Below are 9,365 nucleotides of genomic sequence, written 5' to 3' on the forward strand. Positions count from 1 at the left end.
TCATGAAAGAAATTATGTGGTTAGAAAAGATTGTCAGAAGTCATTTGTTTTTTGTTTTTAAAGTTTTATTTATTTATGCATTACAGAACTGGGGTATAGGCCAGAGGTTCAGGGGTGGCGAGAGGCTTCACCAGAGATAAAGTGGGGAGCAGAACACTGCTGCGGGGAGCAGCGGGCGGGTCAGGAGAGGTCTGCCGCACCATGTGGTCACCTCTGGGGCAGGCCGGGATCGAACTCATGCGGAAGTGGCTTAAGCTTCTTAGTGCTGTGCTTTAACCCGCTGCGCCACCAGGGAGGGCCGAAGTCATTTGTTTTTCTCATGACAAAGGACAGAAAATCAATAAGGTATCTAAAATACTGATAAATATCAAATATTTAGAGTACATATCTAACAGTACATGTACAATTTAGTTATGCAGAAACTCACAAAACAAGAAATTAAACTTTCCATAATCAGTGGAAAGATAGCTATTTCATGGATTGGATTGTTATTTCTGAAAAATATTATTTCTCCCTAAGTTGATTTATAAATTCAAACAATTCAAAGAAAATCATAGTATTTACGGAATTTGTGGAACTAGCTCTAAAATTAATAAACTGTAAAAAAATACAAATTAAAAACCTTGTTCTACTGAATAATAAGATTTTTATTAGCTGTAGTATCTAAGGTAATATTATTGTAAATATTGTAAACCAATGACATACAAGGGAAAGTCCTGAAAAGACTCATTATAGATAGACAATTGAGTGATGATAAGGGAGGCATTGCCAAAGTATGATGAAACAGTATTTTCAAAAAAAAAAACCAAAAAAACAAAAAACTGTTGTAATTACTTACCATATAGGAAAAAAAAACTTAATATATGGTCACTACACTCTCACATCTTCATACTGAAAGAAAAAAAAATAAGAGTCAGGGTTTAAAGAGGCAGTGTAGTAAGATCCCAGGATCATCTCTTCATGAACAAACCAAATATATAGGTGTATCTGGAATAACTGTCTTTAAGAAAGATCTGAGAACAAGCTGAATAGCTTTCCCACCACAAGAGATAAAAAGAATCACAACAAAAAGGATAGGGAAGACAGAGACTCAATCTCACCAAGATACCACATTTCAGATACAGTGACCAATCTGACAAAAAGGAACTATTTGACAAATATGGAGCATATCCCTGAGGAGTAAGGGGTTCTTGTCCCATATGATGCATCCTAACATTTTTGACCTTGTTGGTAGATATAGGTCCCTCAAAATAACTACTTTTGAAAACCAAAGGGTCAGGTGCATCACACATAACAGACACTACTACTACATTGCTCAATATGGTGCTCAATGCAATCCAGATCTTGATGCTCCCCATCAGCTGCAATAGCATCAGGAAGCTCTTAGGATACATAGATCTGGGGACTCAAGCTCTGTGTTTGTCCTTGGCCTTGCTAGAACTTGCAATACCTCCCAGAAATGAGATTTTAGACTCACCTAGGACTGTGATTTTTGCAGCTGCTCCCAAGAGAATACCTCCATCTCACTGAGACTGAATATCGGCAGAGTATACGACTGCAGCACCGCAGGACCATACTATCAATATCCTTTAAAAGATGGTACTTGAGCATGTAGCCTTCAATTACCCTGAAAATAGATGCTAAAAATGAGTCTTTCCCTTATCACATTAACAGGTCTTGGCACATATTTTACACTGGAGGCCTATCCAGAATAAACCAGGCTGCCTAGACAACCACAAATTTTTAAGAGAAAACCAAAAAAATAGGGCAAGTTAAATGACAGTGTTTAATGCAAGACACTCAACACTGGGAGAAACTATACATAGAAACACAGAGTGAAGTAAAATGAAGAAACAGAAGAATATGTTCCAAATATATGTTCCAAATATAAGAACAAAATAAAACCTCAAAAAAAAAAGGACCTAATGAAACAGAGATAAGAAAATTATGAGAAACATTTAAAGCAATCATACAGATGATCACTGAACCTGGGAGAAGAATGGATGAACACAGTAATAGATAGAAAATACAAGAAAGCACCAAATGGAAGTCACAGTGTTAAAAATATAATTGAACTGAAAAAATAGAAGTGCTCAGTGTAAGAATTAATGAAACAGAGAATGAATATAAGTAAATTCAAAGATAGGGGCGTGTAGTTTACCTAAACAGAGAAACAAAGAGGGTAAAATATCTTTTTTAAAATGAAGATAGTTTATGAGACCTAAACTAAACTAAAATAAAATAACATCTCTAAGTAAACTAAGACAGAATAACATCTCAATTATTAAGTGTCCCAGAAGAAAAGAAAGAGGTAGGAAACTTATTTAAGAACTAGTGACTGAAACGTCCCCACTCTGGTGAAGGAAGCAGGTATTCAGTTATAGAGAGCACAAAGAGCTCCAGATGAGGAACTCAAAGAGACTCATACCAAGGCATCTTATAATCAAAATGCAAAAAATAAAAGAATTTTTAAAGTAGCTAGAAAAAACTCAATATGTTACATAAAAGAGGAATTCCCATAAGGCAATCAGCACTTTTATTTGCTAAACAGTCTGTATAACAGAAAGGGGTGGCAAGAGCTAAAAAGAAAAAGTGTTCCAAACAAGAATACTTTGCCTGGCAAAGTTGTAATTCAAAATAAAGGAGGGGTAAATTTTTCTTTTCTTTCTTTTTTTTTTTTCAGAAAAACATATCTTAAAGGTGTCCATCAATACAACATCAGTGCTACAAGAAATATTAAGTAGTATTCTTTAAGTTCTAAAGAAATGATACTAAGATAAAGCAAGAAAACATAAGAAGGAAGAAAAATCCCGTTGGAAAAAAAATACCTGATCAGGATACCCCAGTATTACCTCGCTTAAATATAAATTAATTAAAAGAAAATGTCTGCTTTAGTACAGGTAGTGGATTAACTACTTATAAAACTAGCACAAAATTGTTTTTTAAAATATTTATTTACTCATGAATTTAAGAACCAGGGTGCAGGACAAAGACATGGGGAATGAGAGGATTCACCAGAGACAGAGTGGGGAGCACAACAATACTGCACTTTGACCCCTTGCACCACCAGGGAGGCCCCCAAACTAGCACACCACTGTTAAAAGACAAGATTATAAAATAAAATTATAAGCAGTGGAGGGACCAACTACGCCAAAAAATGATGTAATAAAAAAATATAAAATGTGAGGGAATGAAAGTATCATTTTTTTGATAAAAATATGAGTTCAAAATTAAGTTGCTGTCAACTTAAGACAGAAAGGTATAAAATAAGATATTGCATGTGAACCTTTATGGCAACCACAAAAGCAAAAACCTACAAATAAAAGCACAAAAAAAATGAGAAAGGGATCTAACCATAACACTATAAAAAGTTACCAAAGCCATAAAGAAAGAGAGCTAAGAGACTATGAGAGGAACTAAAAATGAACCAGAAAGCAATTAAGAAAATGTCAATAAATACATATCTACCAATAACCGCCTTAAATGTTAATGGAACATTCCAATCAAAAGACACAGAGTGACTGGGTGGATTAAAAAAAAAAGAAAAACCTCACACCATACACAAAAATTAACTCAAAGTAGATTAAAGACCTAGACAAAAGAACAGAAACTATAAAATATCTGGAAGCAAAGATGGGCCAAATACTACATAACAAACACTTCAGCGACATCTTTGAAGATACAACACCCAATGCAATGATAGTGAAGGCAAGGATAAATAGATGGGACTACATCAAGTTAAAGAGCTTCTGTACAGCAAAAGAGACATTACAAAAGACAAACTGACACCCCACTGAATGGGAAAAAAATTTCTTACACAAAACTATCAATAAAGGATTGATTACAAAGATATATATACATAGAACTGATGAAACTCAACAAAAATAAACAACCCCATCAAAAATGTGCAGAAGAGCTAAAAAGACACTTCTCCAAAGAGGAAATGCAGCTGGCCAACAAGCATATGAAAAATGTTCAACATCACTTGTAATAAGGGAGATGCAAATTAAAACAATAAGATATCACCTCACCCCAGTAAGAATGGCACATCTTAAAACAACTAGCAACAACAAATGTTGGCGAGGATGTGGAGAAAAAGGAACTCTCCTGCACTGCTGGTAGGGATGAAAACTATGGAAAACTGTTTGGAGGTTCCTCAAACTGATAAACATGGAGCTTCCCTACGACCCAGCAATCTCACTCCTAGGTATCTACCCAAAAGACACAAAAACACTGATTCAAAAAGATACCTGCACCCCCATGTTTACTGCTGTTCTATTTACAATTGGAAAGACATGGAAACAGCCTAAATGCCCAAAAGTAGATGACTGGATTAAAAAGATGTGGTACATACACACAATGGAATATTACTCAGCAACCAAAAAAAATAATAAACACATGCCTTTTGCAGCAACATGGAGCTGGAAAAGATCATGCTTAGTGAAATAAGCCAGAAATAAAAGGAAAAAATACCGTATGGTTTCACACATAGCAGGAGTATAACGGACCAGGTGAAAAAAAAATAATAAAAAACAGCTATATACCAGTGACATGTTATGGGGCAGAATGGGGAATGGGATCAAAAACAGTAGGGGGAGGGAAATGCACTGGACTATAGTGATGGCACATGGGTGATTTGGTGATTGGAACCCCAGGGAGATAACAACTGAGATGAAAAAATGCACAAAATGATGTAAAAATAAGCTATTATATTATTAAAAAAATAAAGGACTCAACTATATATGCCTACTAAATATCCATATCAAAAATAAAGACACATACTTACTGAAAGTGAAGGAATGGAAAAAGTAACAACAACAACAAAAAGAAACCTATAATTGTATCATCCACGGAAGACTTTAAAATGAAAGCTACAATAAGACAAATAAATGTACTACATATTGATAAAGGGAACAGTCCAACAAGAGGATATCATAGTTGTAAAACCTTATACACCAACATAGGGACATTTAAATATCTACTAAATACTCAAATAAGATTTAATACATCTCAAGTTCTTCCAAACAATTCCAGAGGAGGGAACATTCCAAACTCATTTCATGAAGCCAGCATTATCCTAATAACAACTCAAGGATACTGAAAAAAAAAAAAAAAAGAAAGAAAAGGAATTTATAAGTTAATATTTCTCATTGAATATAGGTGCAAAAATTCTCAACAAAATATTAGTATATTGAATTTAACTTATACAACTCCATGATTCAAATTAATTTTGTTAAAGAAAAATTTAAAAAGTTTGCAAAGAAGAGACATTTTCCCAAAGAAGCCATATAAATGGCCAATAGGCACATGAAAAGATGTTCACCATCACTAATCATACAAACACACACACACACACACACACACACACACATATAAATGGAACAGTATGCAGCCATCAAGAAATCTTGTTATTTTCAATAGATTTGGATGGCCAGAAGAGTCTTATGCTAAAGTGATAGATACAGACAGATAGGGCTTAAATAACATATAATTTCACTTATATATGGAATCTAATAAACAAACAAAAAATATATCAAAATCATATACAGAAAACAGATTGGTGGTTACAGAAGGGATGAGGATTGAATGGTGGGTAAAATGGATGAATGAATTAAGAGATACAAACTTCAAGTAATAAATGAAATAAGTCAAGTAGATGGAATGATAATCAAAGTATGGCAATATATATTTGATTGTTGCTAAGAAACTATGGCAAGCAGAATAATTGTAGTGATCATTTAACAATGGATAGAAAGGTCAAATTATATGTTACAATTGAAATTAAAGTAATGTATGCCAATTATATTTCTATTTAAAAAAAAGAAAAATTCAATTTCAAGTGCATCACAGATTTTAATGACAAAGCCAAAGTAATTTTTGGAATATATAGGGAAAATCCCTAAGCAGGATATAAAAAATATAATCATAAAAATTAATTTGGCTAAATTAGACTTAAGAACTTCTGTTTATCAAACAATACCATCAAGACATCTAAAATGTAAGGTACAGAATGGGACAATTTACAAAACTTGGAAGCAACAAAGAACTATTACCTTTGATATAAAGTGAATTCCTATAAAAGAGTAAAAAAATCATAAAATTGGTCTAGAACATGAAATGACATATATCAGAGAGAACACGTAAATACTAAATAATACCATGAAAAAGTGTTCAACTATATTGGTCAACAAGAAAAGTCAAATTCCACAATAAGATACTGCTAAATATTCACCATACAGTCTATTGTGGAAATTGTACTAAATTCTACCAGGGAAACCTAGACATTGCTGGTGGTAAACTAGCAGTATCTTCTAAGGCTGAACATACACATATAATAACCTCACAATACCACTCCTGAATACACAGTATGAAGAAATGCATGCACTGTGTACCAAGTAGTGTACAAAACATTCACTGCTGCAGTATTAGTAGCCAAAAGTGGAAGACAGCCCAGATATTTATCAGTAGTAGAATGGATAAATTGTATTTACAGACAATAGAAGAATGAGCGAATTAAGACTATTTGTAAGAATGAAAGAATTAGAGCTACTTGCTTGCATAAGCTTGGAAGAATGCTGTAAATATTACGTTAAAGGAACAAAGTCAAGCACACAAGGACCACACTCTATGAATCCATTTATATAAAGATAACATCCAAGTGACCTACTCTATTGTGTTTAGGTATGATACTTATGGTTGATTACTATTAAAACTGGGTTGGAGGAAAAGTTTTTTTTGGAATACAGACAATAATCCACTTCATGACCTGACATTAGGGGTTTTTCAGTGACAGGTCATTATACAATTTTTGTTAGTGAACCACTTCTCTGTATGTTATTTTTCCCAATATGAAGGGTTAAGAAACTTGATTTGATGAAAAAGAAGAGAGGAACTAAGGAGGACACATTTCCTTGAGGGCAGGAAGGACAGGATGCTTATAGGGAGACAGGAAAGAAAGGTGAAAGGGGCAGAAAATCCTCATTGTAGGGGAGGGGCCAGAAGCAAAGGCTTCCTTTCCAAACTTACAGACTCAAACCAAAAAACGACAACAGCCACCCAGGGGAGGGCCAATTCTTTGGTACCAAGATATTTGCTTCATTGTTTCAGAACTCTTTAATCATGGGGAGGAAACTTAAACTTTCCTTTAGATAGAAAAATGCCTCTGAATTCTTTTAGGTTTTAGTTGGTCTAGTAGTTATTCTGCCCCTTTTATATTGCAGAGCTCTTTATTTAGAATCATTTTTTGTAAACCTCTTAGACACAAAACCTAGTTTCTTTTGTTGACTTGCTTCAAAACTGTGAATGAACTAATTCTATTAATCCTTAGTACAGCTCCTCAAGGTATTTGGGAATAAATTCAATATTTAATGCTGATCTACATGGCAAAACTATTTAGGTTCTCATTCCTTAGAGACTAGTTCTTTTGGTTTTTTGCTCCTAATGACTCCAAGTATTATAATTTTTACTCATGGGGGTTAGAGGAAGAGCATAAAGCCTGCAAATGGATACTCCCTGGATTCTCACTAAGTGAAAAACTACCCAAAGAGGGAAGACACAATTGTGATCTCATTCCAACCAATGACATTCTTATTGAGGTTAAAATTTTATGCTGAAATAGTATTTCTACTGATTCCAAAGATATAAGCATTTTCCAACTATCCTTTCCTCTAGCAAAAACAGTAGGCATTGCGTGTGTGCGCGCGCGCATGTGCGTGTGCCTGTGCGTGCATGTTTGTGTGTGTGTGTGTGTGTTTAAGACAGACAGGGAGAAAGAGGAGGAGACAAAAACTTCAGCTGTAAATTCATTCTCCTATCAGAATGCTCATATTATAGCATTTTTAGAAGAGAAGGAGAGTTTTGGCTGAAAATAGGGATGGTGTTGACAACAATGTTTTATTTCTACTTTGACTGAAATGACCCCTATATATTTGTGCTTTTTTTTTTTTTAGTAAAGTCTTTTAAAGCCTACACATAGCAAACAGACCATAATTCGGGAAAAAGGATGTCAAGGGTAGCACATAGTATCAATACACGTTAACTATTTCATGATTGGTATTACTAATTTTATTCATCAGGAGAACTACCATTTTGTCCTGACTTGAGATTGCATAAAGCATCCTGGAGACCATATCCACTCCTAGATGAGTCCTGCTCTAACTTTGAATGAAGGAAAACGAAGAAGTGGGGTTCTTTAACCTCTGTTATTCAGATTTTCTGCCTCTATGGAGTACTCTAGGTTTCCACACAGGCTGGGAGTTATCCATTCTAGTGTGTCAGCAGTGCTCGGTGTGCGTGTGTGGTGTTGGCAGTGGCAAGGACTGGGTGGATTGGGGGGTCTGGGGGTTGAGAGGAAAAGCAAGGACACAAGGAGGGCTTTTCCCTGTTTCTTCTGTAGACAGTTTTTGCAGTTTCCTGGGCAGAGGTTGTGGAGGTTAAGAAAACCTGGTGAAACAGATGCCAGGGACAGATGTTACCTAATTTGGTCAAAGAACAAAGAGTGTGTAAAACATTTGGAAACCCTCAACAGTGGAATGGAAAGGGGGCACTTACAGGCAGAGCAGAAACAGCATCATCCAGAATTTCAGAGTTGCATTGCTGTATCTGAGGGTGAGCATAAAAGTAAATTAGTATTGCAAATAGTATGTGGGTTTTTGAGAAGGAATCTTCTGGATTGGAAGCTTTACTGCACCAATTAATTGCACTATGTTGCGCAAGGCACTTGATGGCTTTGGGCCTCTCTTATCTGTAAAATGGGTAAACAGTAATTAATGAGACTATTTTGAGAATAGACTAGGAGAGGTAGAGTGGAGAGTCATTAAGGAGAACTGATTTTATTAAAAGTAAAACAATCATTTCTTCAGGTTTACTCCCACCTTAAGAATTCTCAAACATCTCAATAGTTTTCTGTACTGATTGTACTATGTGCTCCTACATTCCCATCCACCCAACCCCCCTGCTCCACCCCCCTCAATAGCCTCCCCTCCCCCCACAAGTCTTCCTGTTGAGTGAAAGGAAGAACAGGCACTTGGGGAAAGGACTGGGGCAAACCTAGCCCTGTGGCCCCCTGGCCTCCTGGCACGGTGGGGCCTGTCATGGCGGCCCAGCGACAGCTTAGGTGAGCTCAGATCGCAGAGCAGAAAGCATGGAAGGGTCGGGGGGGTCAGCGGTGCAGAGACCCCAGCCCCGCCATCTGTGGGCCCAGCCACCCTGCGGGATCGCGGGCTCAGCAGGGTCCCAGCCTCCAGCGGCTCCGGGCCCGCCCTGACCCGAGGCACAACCTCCAGTCCCGCGCCCACCTGAGGAGGCGGCGGCCGGAGCCTGGGACACCCGCGGGCCCAGACCCAGCGCTGGCCGCACGAGGTAGA

General features: G+C 36.5%; 1 long non-coding RNA gene across 2 annotated transcripts in view; it reads right to left on the minus strand.

The window, feature by feature from the left end:
• Positions 1-287: 287 nt before the first annotated feature.
• The window catches only part of LOC105854034, a 9,885-nt gene continuing 807 nt past the window's right edge, over positions 288-9,365 (minus strand). Inside the window, exons 1-5 of one of the 2 annotated variants that reach the window (XR_001145764.1) lie at positions 9,297-9,365; positions 8,551-8,601; positions 1,478-1,627; positions 839-891; positions 288-316 (exon numbers count right to left, since the gene is read on the minus strand). This is a non-coding gene — a long non-coding RNA (uncharacterized LOC105854034). The remainder of the gene's footprint in view (positions 317-838; positions 892-1,477; positions 1,628-8,550; positions 8,602-9,296) is intronic. The other variant, XR_001145763.1, reaches the window with a different exon arrangement.

Source organism: Condylura cristata, unplaced genomic scaffold, assembly GCF_000260355.1.
Source record: "Condylura cristata isolate star-nosed mole 26May11 unplaced genomic scaffold, ConCri1.0 scaffold00002, whole genome shotgun sequence".
NCBI lineage: Eukaryota > Metazoa > Chordata > Mammalia > Eulipotyphla > Talpidae > Condylura > Condylura cristata.